This window comes from Dendrobates tinctorius, unplaced genomic scaffold (assembly GCF_039654945.1).
Source record: "Dendrobates tinctorius isolate UK_male_01 unplaced genomic scaffold, ASM3965494v1 ptg000044l, whole genome shotgun sequence".
NCBI classification, from domain to species: domain Eukaryota; kingdom Metazoa; phylum Chordata; class Amphibia; order Anura; family Dendrobatidae; genus Dendrobates; species Dendrobates tinctorius.
In genome coordinates, this window is record NW_027361712.1 from 26,413,471 (window position 1) to 26,433,205 (window position 19,735).

The window sequence follows — 19,735 nt, forward strand, 5'->3', positions numbered from 1 at the left end:
CAGTAGGCAGAATATCCTGATCTGTGTCCTTGTTCCTGTGCACTGACTCATACCTTGCCTTGTCTGAAATCTGTCATATATATGTGTCCATCTTATCCCTGTCTCTGTGCCTTGCTCTGTATGTTGCCTAGTCTGAACTCTGTCCTATACCTCTGTTTGTTTGTCTTCTTGTCTGTGGCTCCTATCCCTACTGTGTCTATCCTTGAGTCCTCTCCATCTGCCTGCTCTAGTTGGTTGCACTGCCTGTGCTCCACACTCTTGTGGTGCTGCCTGTGCTCCGCACTCTTGTGGTACTGCCTGTGCTCCCTTTGTGCTGCTGCAGAACCTCTATGATTCTATGATTCTATGATTCTTGCTGCAGATCCTCTCTGCATACATTGCGGTTCCGCTTTGCTCCTCCCCTGCTGCTGCAGAACCTCTTGCTGCAGCTTCCCTCCGCACTCTTGAGGTTCTGCCTGTGGTCCGCACGCAAGTGGTTCTGCCTGTGCTCCTCACTCTTGTGGCTCTGCCTGTGCTCCACTCCTGCTGCTGCAGAACTTCTTGCAGCAGCTTCCCTCCACATATCTTGCGGTTCTGCCTTGCTTCATTTTTGCTGTTGCAGAACGCCTTGCTGCAGCTCCTCTCCGCATACCTGCGGCTCCACTCTGCTCTCCTTTCCTGTAGCACCTGCTGCAGAACCTCTTGCTGCAAACTGCAGCTCCTCTCTGCAGCCTTGCGGCTCTTTCCCACTCTGCTCCTTGTGGTTCTACCCTGCTCTGTTCCTTGTAGTTCTTCTCTGTTCCGCAATCCTGCGGTTCTCCTCCGTTTCCGCTCCGTATCATTGTCCCACCTGTCTGTACTGGTTACTGAACCATTTCTTTTACCTTCTGTGTGAACAGCTCTCTGCCTGTTCCCTCACACCATTTATAGCTGTCTATGTTCCATCTTTCCTGAACCATTTCCTGCACCTCCAGCGTGAACAGCCCCTACCTGTTCACATATCCTACTCATTCCAGTCCGTGTCTCTGTCCTGTCACTACCAGTAAGTTCCCACCTGCCAGTGCCACAGCCATGCCTGCCTACCTGCCAGTGCCTCAGCCATGCCCACCTGCCTGCCAGTGCCTCAGCCATGCAAACCTGTCCTTCCAGAGTGCAAGCCGTGCCTGCCTGTCCTGCCAGAGTGCCAGCCATGCCCGCCTGTCCTGCCAGAGTGCCAGCCGTGCCCATCAGAGTACCAGTCATGCCTGTCAGCACCTGCCCGGACCTGCTATCAGTGTCCAATCCCTCAGTGGGATTAGCATCCACAGCCAGACACCACCCCTCTGGAGAGTGGTATCTGGCAGCTACCTGCCACACAAGACTGACCTCACCATCAGAGGCTCCAATGAACACCAAGGTAGCTGCTTTGTCATGCCCCTTTCAGGGTAGTCTGTTTTGTGGCACAGTGGGGCCACAATCCCACGCTCGCGCCAACCAGTAAGGGCGCAAGCGTTACACATAGTCTATAAAATCCACTCTATGGTTTTTGCCAATGCCATCTTAGGATGGAAGGAATTACAGGATTCTATCAATTTAGCAGTCCACATGGTTGGCTGTTATTTTTTCTACCCTTTGGGACTGCTCTGGAATGTCCCACGGTCTTGAGCCCTGGGTCCGCTATTGCTATCAATGGTGTGACCTTAATGAACAGTAACTGTCAGTTGGATCCATATCAGGGTGCTTTCATACATTGTGATCTGTTACAGAAATGATTCAGCAAAGTCCGCATCAGTGCTTCTTGTTCCTGACTTGGCCCATACTGCCACCCCCACAGCAGGTCACACTACCACTGGCATACCTCCCAACTTTTGAAGAAGGTAAAGAGGGAAAAAGGCTGCGGTGGTAAATTTTAGGCCACGTCAACTGACTACACCCATTTTACAACTAATCACACCCATATCCATGCCCCAACCACACCCATTTAGCACTGCTGATCACAATGACTGGTACTGCAGGCACAGTGGCTGGCATTATGGGCCCTGTGGCTGGTACTGTGGGCACACTGACTGGTACTGAGGAAAAGAAAGAAAGAACAGAGAGAGGGAAAAAAGAAAACAGAGAGAGAGAAATAAAGAAAGGAGAGGGAGAGAAAGAAAGAACAGAGAGAGAAAGAAAGAGGGTAAAGAAAGAAAGAACAGAGAGAAAGAGAGAAAGAAAGAAAGAGCAGATAGAGTAAGAGGGGAAAGAAAGAAAGAAAGAGAAAGAAAGAGGAAAGAAAGAAAAGAGGGAGAAAGAAAGAGGGGACAGACAAAAAGAACAGAGAGAGAGAAAAAAAAGAAAGAGGGGAAAGAAAGAACAGAGAGGGAGAGAGAAAGAAAGAGGTGAAAGAAATAAAGAACAGTGAGAAAAAGAGAGGGAAAAAAAACAGAGAGAGAGAAAGAAAAAGGAGAAAGAAAGAGTGGAAAGAAAGAGAACATAGAGAGAAAGAAATAACAGAGAGGAGAGAGAGAGAAAGTAAGAACAGAGAGCAATAAAGAACAGAGAGAAAGAAAGAAAGATTAGAGAGAGAAAGAAAAAGGGGAAAGAAAGAAAGAACAGAGAGAGATAAAGAAAGAAAGAAACTGAGAGAGAAAGAAAGAACAGAGAGAGAAGGAAACAGTGGACAGAAAAAAGAACAGAGAAAGAGAGAAAAAAAGAAAGCGGGGAAAGAAAGAACAGCGAGGGAGAGAGAAAGAGGGGAAAGAAAGAAAGAACAGAGAGAGAAAGAAACAAAGAGAAAGAAAGATGGGAAAAAAAGAAAGAACAGAGAGAGAGAAAATGAACAAAGAAAGAAATAAAGAAAGCAAGAAAGAAAGAACAGAGAGAGAGAAAGAGAGGAAAGAAAGAAAGAACAGAGAGAAAGAAAGAAAGAGGGGAAGAAAGGGAACAGAGAGAGCGAAAGAACAGAGAGAAAGTAACAGAGAGAGAAAGAAAGATTAGAGAGAGAAAGAAAGAGAGGAAAGAAAGAACAGAGTGTAAGAACAGAGAGAGAGAAAGGAAGACGGGAAAGAAAGAACAGAGAGAAAGAAAGAGAAGAAAGAAAGAACAGAGAGCGAGAGAAAGAAACAGAGAGAGAAATAAAGATTCTATAAAGATACTATAGCAGCCCGGCTCCCATTGTAGTGCCCACCTGAGCCTCCCGGTGCAGGAAATATCATGATCCGCTCACATGGCCGACATCCCCAAGCCCAAGGCACTGTCTGCGCTGTTGGAGGAGGACACGGTGATGGATCTGAAGCATTCCCTGAAGTGCCTCCATGGTTCCATCACAATCTCCTCCCGAAATTACTTAATTTATGGTCAGCTTCTAGCACATGACTTCTGGTGGAATGTCACGTGTGAATTTTAAAGTGCTCCTCTGGGCTCCGTCGTGTACTCCTGTGTCCATTGGAAAAGTGAGCTACCGGCCGGAACAGTGGGGCAGACTCTCAAAATTGGGACTATCCTGCTGGATCCAGGACGGTTGGAAGGTATGAATGCTCCCCACTATACACCTTGTGCACGCACAGCTCCGCACACCTATTACACATATGGTTCCGCTTTGTATGCCTCATACACACATCGCACTGCTCCATACACCTTGCGCACACACGGCTCCACTCAGTACACACATGGCTCCACTCCGTAAAACTCGTAGACATGCGGCTCTGCTCTGTACACCTTGTACACACACATCCACGATCTGTACACCTTGTACACACATGGCTCCATTCCGTAAACATTGTACACATGCAGCTCTGCTCCATACACCTCGTACACACGCGGCTTTGCTCCTTACACCTCGTACACATCTCCGCTCTGTACATCCCGTACACACACGGCTGCACTCCGTACATTTTGTACACACATGGCTCTGCTCCGTACACCTCGTACACACATGGCTCCGCTCCGTACACCTCGCACACTTCTCCGCTCCGTACACCTCGTACAAACATGGCAATGCTCTGTACACCCCGTACACACATGGCTCCATACACTTCATACACACAGGGCTCCTTTCCATAGACCTCGTACACACATGGCTCCGCTCCGCACACCCCATACACACGCGGCTCCACTCCGTACACCTCATACACATACGGCTCCGCTCCATACACCTCGTAGACATCTCCGCTCTGTACTCCTTGTACATACATGGCTCCACGCTGCACACCTCGTACACACATGGCTCCACTCTGTACACCTCGTACACACATGGCTCTGCTACTTCCACCCTGTAAACCCCTCCTGACCCCACACATAAACTTCCCCCATCCAGCACCATGAGGACCAGCACAGCAGAGTCCTGTACACACCGAGGCCCCTGATCATATGACTCCTAACTCCTCCCCTCCTGTTACCTCATCACAGGTCCTGTGTGCACGGAAGAGAATAGCCTAGCGAAGTCATTGCTGGCTATGAGGGGCTGTGGTGGGTCTCTCCAGGAGGGCGAGGATGGGGTGCATGGGGGGCGTGCAGCTTATCTAAGTGCAGTGCAGGAAAAATAGACTCCTGGGCAGGACATCAAGTGGGAGGGTCAAAATCGGGATTGTCCCGCTTGATCCAGGACGGTTGGGAGGTTTGCCCGGGCTACCACTCATGTGCCCTGCTGCACACATGCTCAGCTAATCTGTGAATCAAAGACACTTTTAAAGATGGATCCACACTACCTAAAGATGTGAAGCTCAAGGCTGCTAGAGTTGCAATTTTCACCACAGTAAGCAAAGGAGAGAGGAGAACTGACATCTCTTTCAGTAAGATGACATCCAGGAACACCAATCCTGATGTCATCAGTTAACACAGGAAATTACACCACAATTTCAAAAACAGGTTGCCAAATCTTACAGTACAATACAACTTCTATTACTTTGATTAAAAAGTGTTTTTGCTTAAACAGCAAAGTTTATAACATGTGTATGTATGGATATGAAGATAGGATTTAATTTATTTATTTTATTTATTTATTTATTATACTTATGTATGATATAGCCTTTATTACAATTACAAAAATAAAATATCAAAATGCACAAAAATATCCCAATAAGTGTAACTCAACACCTAACGGATCCAAATTTATTGGCTTTAACTGCTTAGAGTTAACTTTTTGCTGTCTTTCTTGTGTGTTAGGCCATGTTCCCATAGCGTTTGGCTGGTCTGCCTAGGGCTGTGTACTTCTTCCCTTAAGCGCCGCCTACTTCCGTATGTGTCCTGCATACCTATCTTTAACATTGAGTACGCAGAGACATGCAGGAACATCCGTTGTATGCGGATGCATATGCGTGCGTCATTTTGATGTGCCCGCCGAAAGCAACATATTGCATTTTTGTGCATTCAGCTGGCACGTCAAAAGGATGCACGTGGACGCATCCGCATACATCGCATGTCCCTGTGTGCCCAATGTTAAAGATAGGTGCGCAGGACGACGCAGGGTACATACGGAAGTAGGCAGAGCTTAAGGGAAGAAGTATGCAGCCCTACGCAGACCAGCCAAACGCTAATGTGAACCTAGCCTTAGTTTAACCTTTAGTGACAAATCCAATTTTGTACTTAATGACCAAGCCAATTTTTACATTTCTGACCACTGTCACTTTATGAGGTTATAGCTCTGCAACGGTTCAACGTATTCCACTGATTCTGAGACTGTTTTTTCGTGACATATTGTACTTCATGTTAGTGGTAAAAAAAATTTTGATATAACTTGCGCTTATTTATGGAAAACCGGAAATTTGGCAAATATTTTGACAATTTTGACATTTTCACACTTTTAATTTTTGTGTCCTTAAATCTGAGAGTCATGTCACACAGAATAGTTAATAAATAGTATTTCCCACATGTCAACTTTACATCAGCACAATTTTGGAAACATATTTTTTTGTTAAGATGTTATAAGGTTTAAATGTTGACTAGCGATTTCTCATTTTTCCAACAATATTTGCAAAACAACTTTTTAGGGAACACCTCACATTTGAAGTGAGTTTCGATGGTCAATATGACAAAAATACCCAAAAGTGACACCATTCTAAAAACTCCACCCCTCAAGGTGCTCAAAACCACACTCAAGAAGTTTATTAACCCTTCAGGTGCTTCACGAGAACTAAAAAACGTGGAAGGAAAAAATAAACATTTTACTTTTTCACAAAAATTTTACTTTAGACGCAAACTTTTTTATTTTCACAAGGGTAACAGGAGAAATTGAATCACAAAATTTGTTGTGCAATTTCTCCTAAGTACAAAGATACCCCACATGTGGGGGAAAGCCATTGTTTGGGCACATGGCAGGGCTCAGAAGGGAGGGAACACCGCTTGACTTTTTCAATGCAAAATTGTCTGGAATCAATGCTGGGCACCATGTAGCATTTGGAGACCCCCTAATGTACCTAAACAGTGGAACTCCCAATTCTAACTCCAACCCTAACTTATCCTTAACACCACCCTAAGCCCAACACCACAACCCTAACCCCAACAAAACCCTAGCCCCAACCCAAACCCTAGCCCTAATGAAATTTTTTTTAAAAAATACATTTTTTTAATTTTATTATTTTTACCTAACTAAGGGGTGATAAAGGGAGGTTTGATTTACAATTTTTTTTATTTTGATCACTGTGATAGAGTCTATCACAGTGATCAAAACGAACCAAAAGGAAAAATCTCCTATTGTTGCCGGCTGACAGATCTCGGCGGGTGCAGTGTGCATGCACCCGCCATTTGCTTCCAAGAAGAAGATGCCGGTGGTCATGGGTCAGAGCCAGACATACCAGGGATGCTGGAGGTACCAGCGGGGTACCATTTTTCTCTCCTCTGGTATGCTAGATCATATCAAAGGAGAGAGAAATAAATGGGAAATCAGACCTTTTTTTGTGGTTGCCGTTATTCGGTAAATAACGACGATTGCAACACTAGGGACAGTAAAAACCAACCTGAATCATGTTCTCTGGGGTCTCAGCTACCCCCAGTAGCCAAAAACCTGGAGATTTTCCAATGCTGGGGGTGGCTATCCAAAAAAAGCGGCACTGAAGAATAAGTACCCCTAACTGCTGCCGTTAAAAGGTGTATCTGCAGTCTTTAAGGAGTTAGGAAAGATTACATTTGTAATACCATAATACATTCTAGGTATTGTCATCCATATACTTATATATTTAGGAGGAATTACACACATACAACACAAAAATGTCATACAGTATTGTCTTTGGTTAGACACAAAGCTAGGACCTAGCGCTGTAAAGAATCATTGCTATCCACTGAGCCAAAATGATTCTTCATTTCATTCAATGTTTGTTATTTTTAAATAAAAAAGGAAAACTGTGTTTAGTCTTATTTCTAATAAAAGACTTTTTCTCTGTTTTTTTTTCTTTATTTACCATGTAACTATAGGATTAGTAATGGATAGGTGTCTAATAGATTCCTCTCCATTAGTAATCCGTGGGTTTGATGTCACTGGACAATACAAAGGTGACATCAACCCCTCAAATATGAACCCCACTTGCCACCGCTACAGGGCAAGTGAGAGGAGCTGGACAAAGCGTCAGAATTGGCCTTTTCTGGGTGGCTGCGGTTTGCTTTTTTTAGGCTGGGGGCCCAATTTCCCTGACTCCTTACCAGCCTGAGAGTATCAGCCCCCAGCTGTGAGCTTTAGCAAGGCTGGTTGTTAAAAATGGGGGAGACCTCATGCTGTTTTTTAAAATTATTTATTTAGATAATTTTTAAAAATGGCTTTGAGACCCCTCTTTTCTTGATAACCAGCCTTGCTGAAGCTGACAGCTGGGGGCTGATACTTTTTTGTGTAAATTTTTCAATAAATTTTGTTATTCTTTATTTGGGACGATTCTGCTCTGTTTTTTATGTATTCGGTATAAATGGGAGTGTCCTGTACCATGGCCCTTTCTACCACTAGGCATAGGGTCTGACCTACTAGTATATTATGTATTTTGTTCTAAGGCTCTTGCTTATATTGATGTGATGAATTGCGTTGCACCATGAAAATTCATACTATACAACAGAGTCCTGTTAAATAAATTCTGGATTATTAGATAAAACAACTCTAATATCATCCAATTAATAGCCATAGCTCAAAATAAGTCCAAACATTTCTAGATTTGCTTTATTTTTCTTCATCCTGAATTTCCTTTTCCCACCATTTCATGCTTGTGCACATCCAAAAGAAGCAATGAGGCAGTCTGACGGTAGTTTCAGTGTGACGCGGAAGCTACATTTTCCCAGGTTGCACATTGCTAATGTGATTGTGTTTCATATAGCTTCACGCGTGTTACAGTCTAATTCTAAAGGCTTTACAAGCAACACTAGTAGCTGTTTCAAAATATAACATCATTAGTGATGTGCGATCAACAGGGTAGATCCAAGAGGACTGAAGACCACAAGACTGGTAGGTGTGATATTATAATAATACAGGAGATCACGTGATTGCTAGGTAGAGGTCAAGCATAATGAAAGGGTGTTACAAAAGTTAACAAGGTGGATAAGAGGAGTTGATTTAGGCAAAAAATATTTATTATAAATAAATATATATAAAACTTTCAATAGTTTACATGGCTAATGTGTTTTGTCTTGGTTCAGTAGCACTTCCCTTTTACTTGTGGTTTTTGCCTAAGTTCCTCATAACTTTATGTTAATGTGCGCCTTGCACAATAATACACTCCAGTGTCTACAGCCTCCATGTTACTCATCTGGAGATAGGCCTGCTTCTTAGAAATATCTCTTGAAATTGTGGTTCTGCTCTTCAGTGAATCAGCGTAAAAAGTTCTACCATCATAATACATTTCTCCAACCCATTCCAGTCCTTTCTGAGGCACTTGTCTGACCCAGCTAATGGGAACACTGGTTAAATCAATATCAGAGACTGTACAGGTCAGTTGCAATTGCTCTGAAGGTTTCACCAATCCTGGACCGGACTCCTTTAAAGTCTGAGCGAGGACACCTGTATAAAAAACATAATCAGGGAAATCTTAAAGTCTTAAATTCTATGTACAATTTGAAATGCACAATATCATGCAATCTAAAACTTACTTATTGGAGAAAAAACCAAGATAAGTAAAAGGAAATCCATTTTTCTAAGAAAAATTGTCAAACTGAGATACTGAGCTGATATAATATAGTAAGCTGTTCTGACCTTTAAATGGCAAAACCATATTAGTAATTTGCATGAGATATCCTAACTGGGTGTAGAAATGATATGATTCACAGATATCACACAATCACACAATATTTCTCTACCACAGGGAGGAGATACTAAAGTTTGATTTTCATATTTCCCTGCTGACTTTAGGGTGGTCTCGCACAAAACATTTTTTTGGAAAAAAACTATCTTCAAAAAGGGGAAGATGGTGGACCCAGGCAACTATAGGCCGGTGAGTCTGACTTCTCTACCAGGAAAGATCTTTGAACAAATTATTAAACAACATGTATGTCAGTACCTGGATAAAAATGAAGTGATTAAACAGAGTCAGCATGGGTTTGTAACTAATAAGTCATGTCAGACTAACTTAATTTCCTTCTATGACAGAATCATTGATTGGGTGGATCAGGGAAATGCTGTAGATATAGTATATCTTGACTTAAGCAAAGCATTTGACAAAGTATCTCACACAATCCTTAATGAAAAAATGACCAAGTATGGAATGGACAAGGCAACTGTTAGATGGATTCATAACTGGCTTAGTGATCGGACCCAAAGAGTGGTCGTAAATGGCTGCACATCCAGTTGGAAGAATGTCTCAAGTGGGGAACCACAGGGCTCTGTCCTGGGCCCTGTATTGTTCAACATCTTTATCAACGATTTAGATGAAGGCATTGAGGGTAAACTGATTAAATTTGCTGATGACTCAAAGCTAGGAGGGATAGCTAATACTAGAGAAGAGAGAGAAGATTCAAAAATATATAAATAAACTGGAGCAGTGGCCAGCAACTAACAGAATGGTTTTTAACAGGCAAAAATGCAAAGTACTACAATCTGGGCAATAAAAATGAAAAAAGCATATACAGAATGGGAGGAATAGGCCTAAGCAACAGCACATGTGAAAAAGACTTGGGTATACTAATAGATCACAGACTGAATATGAGTCAACAGTGTGATGCAGCAGCAAAAAAGGCAAATGCAATTCTAGGATGTATTAACAGAAGCATACAGTCTAGATCACGTGAAGTCATTATTGCCCTCTACTCCTCTTTGGTCAGACCTCATCTGAAATACTGTGTCCAGTTTTGGGTGCCACATTTTAAAAAAAGACATCAGCAAACTGGAGCAAGTTCAGAAAAGAGCGACCAGAATGGTGACCGGTCTGCAAACCCTGTCTTATGAGGAAACGTTGCAGGATTTGGGAATGTTTAGCCTGCAAAAGAGAAGACTGAGAGGAGACTTAATAACTGTCTACAAATATCTCAAGCCTGTCACATTGCAGAAGGATCATCTTTATTCTCATTTTCACAAGGAAAGACTAGAAGCAATGGGATGAAACTGAATGGGAGGAGACACAGATTAGATATCAGAAAAAACTTTTTCACAGTTAGAGTGAGCAATGAGTGGAACAGGCTGCCACGAGAGGTGGTGAGTTCTCCTTCAATAGAAGTCTTCAAACAGAGGCTGGACAGATATCTGGGATGATTTAGCGAATCCTGCTTTGAGCATGGGGTTGGACCAGATGGCCCAGGAGGTCCCTTCCAACTCTACGATTCTATGATTCTAACTGAAGTTTTTTTCTGCAATTTTTTAAGCCAAAGCCTGAAGTGGATTCATAAGTATTTTGAAATATAAACGAACAACTTATACTTCTCCCACTTGCTAATTCAAACTCTGGCTTAGGCTCAAATTCTGTAAAGGGTTTTGTTTAAAATAATGCTATGTGAAACTTCTAATAATACAACACCTATTAAGGTTTTTAGGAAACAAAATACTCCACAGAAAAGTGCCATTTTTCACAAAACATCATAAGGAAAATTGCGACCTTTTTTCACACTCCCCATGCACGTACGCGTATGCACACGTATACACAATTATTGTATAAAACAAATCTGAAAAAAATTACTTGGGTTCTAATTTTAGAGCAAATTTTAAATCTTTTCACTTTGTTCCAGAAAACTTTTGGACTTAAAATGTTAGATTTTAACTCTTTTTCCCATTTTTTCATTTTTAATCAAACAAAATTTGCTTTTAAAGCACCACTCCAGTATTTTCTTGTTTTGTTTTTTTTCAGCACAGGAGTGGTGCGTCTAATCTAAGGTATCTGCCTCTACTGTTGTACTTACCTGACACCATCTTCAGAGTTTTTGGGGCATCCTGTAGCACCATCCTGTGACCACAAATTTGGTCACAATTAACAGTCAATGCAAATCTATGAAAGCCAGAATGAGGCTTTCGTTGATTTGCATTGAAAAGTAACCTACGGTTCACCCAACAAACAATGGAGCGATCCGGCAGGTCATAAACTGTTGGAGATGGATGTAAGATGTGGCGATAGAAGGAGAAGAAAGTGGCAGGTAAGCATGAGAGTAGGGGCAGGGAACAAAAAAATGCAGGAGTGGTGTAAGTGAGTAAGCGATAATTGTTAAAGGGAACCAGTCAGCTCATTTTTCACCTATAAGCTGCGTCCACTGCCTTTCGTGGCTTATCTACAGCATTCTAAAATGCTGTAGATAAGCCCCCAGTCTAACTTGAAAGAGAATAAAAAAAGTTTTATTAAACTCACTCAGGTGCGGTCCGGTGCGGTCCAGTCTGGATGCAGAGCAAAGTACTGCAGTGTGCAGGCGCTGGACCTCACTGATCTTTCCCGGCACCTGCGCACTGCAGTACTTTTTTCTGCCCTCAGCAGGGCAGAGTACGCCTGCGCAGAAGCGCTATGGCCCCGGAGCGATGAAGCAAGCAGGAAGGCAGCGTCACAAGAAGATGGGAGGCGCCGGACCCAAACCTGTGACACCCATCAGACCCGGACCGCCTCTGGTTGACAATAATAAAATGTGTTTTTCTTCTCTTTCAGGTTATATCGGGGGCTTATCGACAACATTATAGAATGCTGTAGATAAGCCCCTAAAGGCAGTGGACGCAGTTTATAGGTGAAAAATGAGCTGACTGGTTCCCTTTAAATTGATGTGGTTCCCAATGCTTGAACCCCAACCAATTGTCAAAATGGGGGCTTGTATCTACCCATCCTCATTTCAAGTAGAGATATATTAAATGTTCAACTTAAGACAACCTCTTTAAACCTTTTGCTGGTAGAGCTTTTTGAAATTTTGTGCTTTAGGTAGCTAGGACAATTTTCACATTTTTGGCATATAGGTAAAAAATGGAAATTACAAGTTAAAAAAATAATATTGAAGCTCCATACCTATATATTTTCTGAAACTGGACAGCACAATGTCATAATGCCTATCAGCATTTTATACAGGCAGGAAGCTTCATGTAATTTTGCAGGAAAGTCTCATATTATGAAAATTAATATTAATGGCTACAAGCATGACCCACACAGAGAATTACATATACCACAACTTTTAAAATAGTTTAATGTGTGCAAAATCCATACAATATGTAGGCCTATGCTTACATTTTATAAAGGTGAGGAAAGATCACAAATCTAGTTTTAAGCTGAAAATGTCAAATTTGGCATATGTCACTGTACATAATAATAGCTTTGTAATGTCTTTGTTTATTAAATTGGATCTAAGACTGTTTTTTCACATTGTACTGTATGATAAAAAAACATTTTGATTGATATGTTTTTCATTAATTATTAAACTAAAAATATCCAGGAAATTTGGAAAATGTCCCATTTTAAGCTTTTAATTTGTCTGACAAGTTACACATTGTCACAATTTCACTTCAATTCATATGCAGAATCTATTTTCAGGAAGGCTGGACTTGCTGAAAAAGAAGATATCAATTGCTGGACAAGTTATCAACAATCTTAGATACGCAGATAGCATCAAGCGTAGATGGAATGAAGAACTTGTTATGGATTATCAAGATGGAAAGCTTGAACATTGACCTTCTACTCAATACAAAGAAGACAAAAATATACTGCCAAGTACAACCGGGACACATTTGAATTGAAGTCATAAAGGACTTCAACTTACTTGGATCAATGATCACTCAAGATGCAGGGACAACTCCAGAAGTGAATAGGAGAATAGCAATGAATAAATCAACATTGAAGTCATTGGACAAGGTCTTCAAATTTAGGAATATTTCACGTTGATGACACAGCTAGTACATAGTCTTTTTTTTATCTAGTAAGATGTGGAAGAGAAACATGGATAATAAAGATACAAGTCAGAAGAAGAATCAACATCTTCAAAATGTGGTGCTGAAGAAGGATGTTAGCAATACCATGGATGACAAGAAAAACATACCAATCAATTTTGGAATAAATCAAGCCAGACATGTCACTCAAATCAAGGAGCACCAACTTGCCTACATTGATCACATCATATGAAGAGAGCAATCACTGAAGAAGGACATCATGGTCAGAAGAATAAAAGGAACAAGGTGGAAAGGATGACTAACAACCCAATGGCTTGATACAATCAAGAGAACGGTGGAGAAGACCACAGTGGACCTACACTACCGTTCAAAAGTTTGGGGTCACCCAGACAATTTTGTGTTTTCCATGAAAGCTCATACTTTATTAATCAAATGAGTTGCCAAATGAATTTAAAATCTAGTCCAGACATTGACAAGGTTTGAAAAAAAGATTTTTATTTGAAATAATAATTATCAAAAATATGTGCTTGGGGGCGCTAGTGTTCCTGTATGGATACCCGCCGCACGACAGGACAACACACCAAACCGTTGTAAATAATAATTAAAATTGTTACAATATGTCTGTGCTGAGTGTCCACAATCCCCTGAAATCTGACTATTAGTAAAGACAATGTGCCAATACAATACTAAATCAATAACAGAAAAGCACAACTTATATTTCTGAAATATGAGTGGATGTTGCAGAAAAAGACTACAAATAATCGCCCCTTTCCACTATACCTGGAAAGCGCCTGTCAGGGATCTGGGTTCGCAAGGCAAGGGAGAGGCTGCAATCATATCTTCCAGGTTCAGCAGAGTCGGAGTTCCATTAGTTAGGAGATCCCACGGTGCGCCAGCGTTCTTCACAGCACAGCGTAATACGGACCATCCCTGATGAAGGAAGCTGTGCACTTCCGAAACCGGTAGGAAAGAAGGAAGGAATTGGTCCGGAGCATTCACTGGATCCCCACATGTGACTTCTCACGTCTCGAAGGTCCTGCAGCCACCTAACAGCCGACAGCACCACGCTGTGCACTGTGCTGCGAAGAATGCTGGCGCACCGTGGGAACAGTGAGTAATTCAAGAGACTGTCACCGGCCAGGATAGTTCTCTATTTAACAATTGCTGGAAGTGATATACCCTGTTCCAATTTTTAGCAACTATATTTCACATGCGGGCATGTCAGTTTTATACTGATCTAACTAATGGAACTCCGACTCTGCTGAACCTGGAAGATATGATTGCAGCCTCTCCCTTGCCTTGCGAACCCAGTTCCTTGACAGGCGCTTTCCAGGTATAGTGGAAAGGGACGATTATTTGTAGTCTTTTTCTGCAACATCCACTCATATTTCAGAAATATAGGTTGTGCTTTTCTGTTATTGATTTAGTATTGTATTGGCACATTGTCTTTACTAGAGTTGAGCGACTTTTGGTTTTTTAGGGTCGCGTTTCGTTTCGTGAAACCCGACTTTTCCAAAAGTCGGGTCGAGCAAGATCGTCCGATTATAGGGAAAAGTCGGGGTCGTCCCGAAACACGAAACCCAATGTAAGTCAATGGGGAATAAAAGTCGGCAGTGAGAGGAGGACAGGAAACGCACCTACAGTGCCCATTTGAATGTCAAAAGCATCAATTCTTCTTACTTAAGCTTGTCAACCTTAATTAACTTCATAATACAAGTTACGCACTGAAAAATGGGGGTTATTTGGCTAAAGTTGTGGGGGGGGGAGGGCTGGCTGCAGGTTTTCATGTGCCCTGGGCGAAAGAGCACCCCTTTAACACATACCACAACTCATCATGCTCCGATACGGCAGAGAAATAGCGGTATAGTACAATGAAAAATACCTCACTTTTTACATCTCATGACGAGGCCCATCTATTTCTCCATACAGAATTATTGGTCCCATATAATGTTTGAAACAGTATATGATGAGCTCCACATAATGCTACAGTATATGTTGGTCCCCATGGATGAAGCTCCACTGTCTTATGGGCCCAAATAATGCTCCAAACATAATGGGCCCCATTTCTAATGCTCTAGTGTATAATGGGCCCTGTAAATGTTGCTCCAGTGTCTGATGTCCACCTTTGGAATGTTCCAGTGTATGGTGGGCCCCATCTATCATTCTCCAGAGTATAGTGCTCCCCAAAAATTGCTGTCCCAACATTGAAAACAATCAAATAAGTCTCCTCGCTAGGGAATCCCTGTACTTCTCTGGATTCCTCGTCGTCCCCATCTTCCATCTCACTGCACAGTATTTCAACTTTGCAAGTGCTGTGATCCTGGGCAAGCAGGGGGGGCCCACTCGTTGGCGATGGCACTGGCACAGGGCCCATGATAGTACGGTGGTGTGTCTGATGGCGGGTGGGCCGAACCTGCACTTTCATCTGCAGCTTCCTCTTTGTCACCGTGTAAGATGGAACTGTATATGGGAAGGGTAACCTGAGTTTCATCAGGGTCAGATTCAGGTCGTGTAGCGTGCGAGGGGAATGTAGTGGTTTGGGTCAATGTACCAGCAGATTCATCGAGGAGTAGCTGGGCATCAGTGCACTTGTGTCGCCCCCAGGAGTACGGTCGCCACAGTGGCATTACCTTCTTCCTAGGAGGTGTGATGTCATGCTTGGGAGCAACGAAGGATCTCTCTAGCAGGTTAACTGATTGGGCGGCGTTATTCCCATGAGTCATGACCCTCCAAACAGCGTTCATGAAGGCAAAGTGTTTGTTTTACGTGGGCAGTATGGTTGCAAAGCTGAACCTTAAAGGAATGTCCAGAAGGGCACCACCAGGAGTGGAGCCTACGGTTAAATTCGACTCCACCTGGGAAACCTCAACCATGCCAGCTACAGAACAGATGCACACATTGCAAGCTTAATTCCGTTAACGAACGAGACTCCGTCATGCCCCGCGGTCCGAGTCCGGCTTACTAGAGGGACACGTGAGGCTCTGGCACATGAGATTGGCCAATAACTGGTGTGTCATGCCCTTACATGTCCGTGGCTGCATGTGCGCTACACTGAAAAGGCCAGCGTTTGTCGCTTACGGGTGCAGATAACCCGCTGAACAACGTTAGTGATGGGGATCACTGATTACAATTATTACCCGCGAACGATGATTTCCCAGTAAGTGCAGGTCAACCGCAGTTCCGGAATTAGGCCTAACCGTCATTCCTGAAAAAATTAAAAACTTACGTGTGCAAACCACAGGTGCTGTAGCTTGTTTAACAGCTCGCCAGCCGTTCTCACGCCCTGTATGGATTGCACGTGATTGCACAAAGGTGAGAAAGGGTACCGTATCCCCAGATAACATGTATGGATAGCGTACACATTCAAAATATATGTCTATACATCAGGAGGCAGGCTCAGACGGTGTTAGGCCCAGTATGGATTGCACGTGATTGCACAAAGGTTAGAAAGGGTACCGTATCCCCAGATAACATGTATGGATAGCGTACACATTCAAAATATATGTCTCAGGAGGCAGGCTCAGACGGTGTTAGGCCCAGTATGGATTGCATGTGATTGCACAAAGGTTAGAAAGGGTACCGTATCCCCAGATAACATGTATGGATAGCGTACACATTCAAAATATATGTCTCAGGAGGCAGGCTCAGACGGTGTCAGGCCCAGTATGGATTGCACGTGATTGCACAAAGGTTAGAAAGGGTACCGTATCCCCGGATAACATGTATGGATAGCGTACACATTCAAAATATATGTCTCAGGAGGCAGGCTCAGACGGTGTCAGGCCCAGTATGGATTGCACGTGATTGCACAAAGGTTAGAAAGGGTACCGTATCCCCAGATAACATGTATGGATAGCGTACACATTCAAAATATATGTCTCAGGAGGCAGGCTCAGACGGTGTTAGGCCCAGTATGGATTGCACGTGATTGCACAAAGGTTAGAAAGGGTACCGTATCCCCAGATAACATGTATGGATAGCGTACACATTCAAAATATATGTCTCAGGAGGCAGGCTCAGACGGTGTTAGGCCCAGTATGGATTGCACGTGATTGCACAAAGGTTAGAAAGGGTACCGTATCCCCAGATAACATGTATGGATAGCGTACACATTCAAAATATATGTCTCAGGAGGCAGGCTCAGACGGTGTTAGGCCCAGTATGGATTGCACGTGATTGCACAAAGGTTAGAAAGGGTACCGTATCCCCAGATAACATGTATGGATAGCGTACACATTCAAAATATATGTCTCAGGAGGCAGGCTCAGACGGTGTCAGGCCCAGTATGGATTGCACGTGATTGCACAAAGGTTAGAAAGGGTACCGTATCCCCGGATAACATGTATGGATAGCATACAGATTCAAAATATATGTCTCAGGAGGCAGGCTCAGACGGTGTTAGGCCCAGTATGGATTGCACGTGATTGCACAAAGGTTAGAAAGGGTACCGTATCCCCAGATAACATGTATGGATAGCGTATACATTCAAAATATATGTCTATACATCAGGAGGCAGGCTCAGACAGTGTCAGGCCCAGTATGGATTGCACGTGATTGCACAAAGGTTAGAAAGGGTACCGTATCCCCGGATAACATGTATGGATAGCGTACACATTCAAAATATATGTCTCAGGAGGCAGGCTCAGACGGTATTAGGCCCAGTATGGATTGCACGTGATTGCACAAAGGTTTGAAAGGGTACCGTATCCCCAGATAACATGTATGGATAGCGTACACATTCAAAATATATGTCTCAGGAGGCAGGCTCAGACGGTGTTAGGCCCAGTATGGATTGCACGTGATTGCACAAAGGTTAGAAAGGGTACCTATCCCCAGATAACATGTATGGATAGCGTACACATTCAAAATATATGTCTCAGGAGGCAGGCTCAGACGGTGTTAGGCCCAGTATGGATTGCACGTGATTGCACAAAGGTTAGAAAGGGTACCGTATCCCCAGATAACATGTATGGATAGCGTACACATTCAAAATATATGTCTCAGGAGGCAGGCTCAGACGGTGTTAGGCCCAGTATGGATTGCACGTGATTGCACAAAGGTTAGAAAGGGTACCGTATCCCTGGATAACATGTATGGATAGTGTACACATTCAAAATATATGTCTCAGGAGGCAGGCTCAGACGGTGTTAGGCCCAGTATGGATTGCACGTGATTGCACAAAGGTTAGAAAGGGTACCGTATCCCCAGATAACATGTATGGATAGCGTACACATTCAAAATATATGTCTCAGGAGGCAGGCTCAGACGGTGTTAGGCCCAGTATGGATTGCACGTGATTGCACAAAGGTTAGAAAGGGTACCGTATCCCCAGATAACATGTATGGATAGCGTACACATTCAAAATATATGTCTCAGGAGGCAGGCTCAGACGGTGTCAGGCCCAGTATGGATTGCACGTGATTGCACAAAGGTTAGAAAGGGTACCGTATCCCCAGATAACATGTATGGATAGCGTACACATTCAAAATATATGTCTCAGGAGGCAGGCTCAGACGGTGTTAGGCCCAGTATGGATTGCACGTGATTGCACAAAGGTTAGAAAGGGTACCGTATCCCCAGATAACATGTATGGATAGCGTACACATTCAAAATATATGTCTCAGGAGGCAGGCTCAGACGGTGTTAGGCCCAGTATGGATTGCACGTGATTGCACAAAGGTTAGAAAGGGTACCGTATCCCCAGATAACATGTATGGATAGCGTATACATTCAAAATATATGTCTATACATCAGGAGGCAGGCTCAGACAGTGTCAGGCCCAGTATGGATTGCACGTGATTGCACAAAGGTTAGAAAGGGTACCGTATCCCCGGATAACATGTATGGATAGCGTACACATTCAAAATAAATGTCTCAGGAGGCAGGCTCAGACGGTATTAGGCCCAGTATGGATTGCACGTGATTGCACAAAGGTTTGAAAGGGTACCGTATCCCCAGATAACATGTATGGATAGCGTACACATTCAAAATATATGTCTCAGGAGGCAGGCTCAGACGGTGTTAGGCCCAGTATGGATTGCACGTGATTGCACAAAGGTTAGAAAGGGTACCTATCCCCAGATAACATGTATGGATAGCGTACACATTCAAAATATATGTCTCAGGAGGCAGGCTCAGACGGTGTTAGGCCCAGTATGGATTGCACGTGATTGCACAAAGGTTAGAAAGGGTACCGTATCCCCAGATAACATGTATGGATAGCGTACACATTCAAAATATATGTCTCAGGAGGCAGGCTCAGACGGTGTTAGGCCCAGTATGGATTGCACGTGATTGCACAAAGGTTAGAAAGGGTACCGTATCCCTGGATAACATGTATGGATAGTGTACACATTCAAAATATATGTCTCAGGAGGCAGGCTCAGACGGTGTTAGGCCCAGTATGGATTGCACGTGATTGCACAAAGGTTAGAAAGGGTACCGTATCCCCAGATAACATGTATGGATAACGTACACATTCAAAATATATGTCTCAGGAGGCAGGCTCAGACGGTGTTAGGCCCAGTATGGATTGCACGTGATTGCACAAAGGTT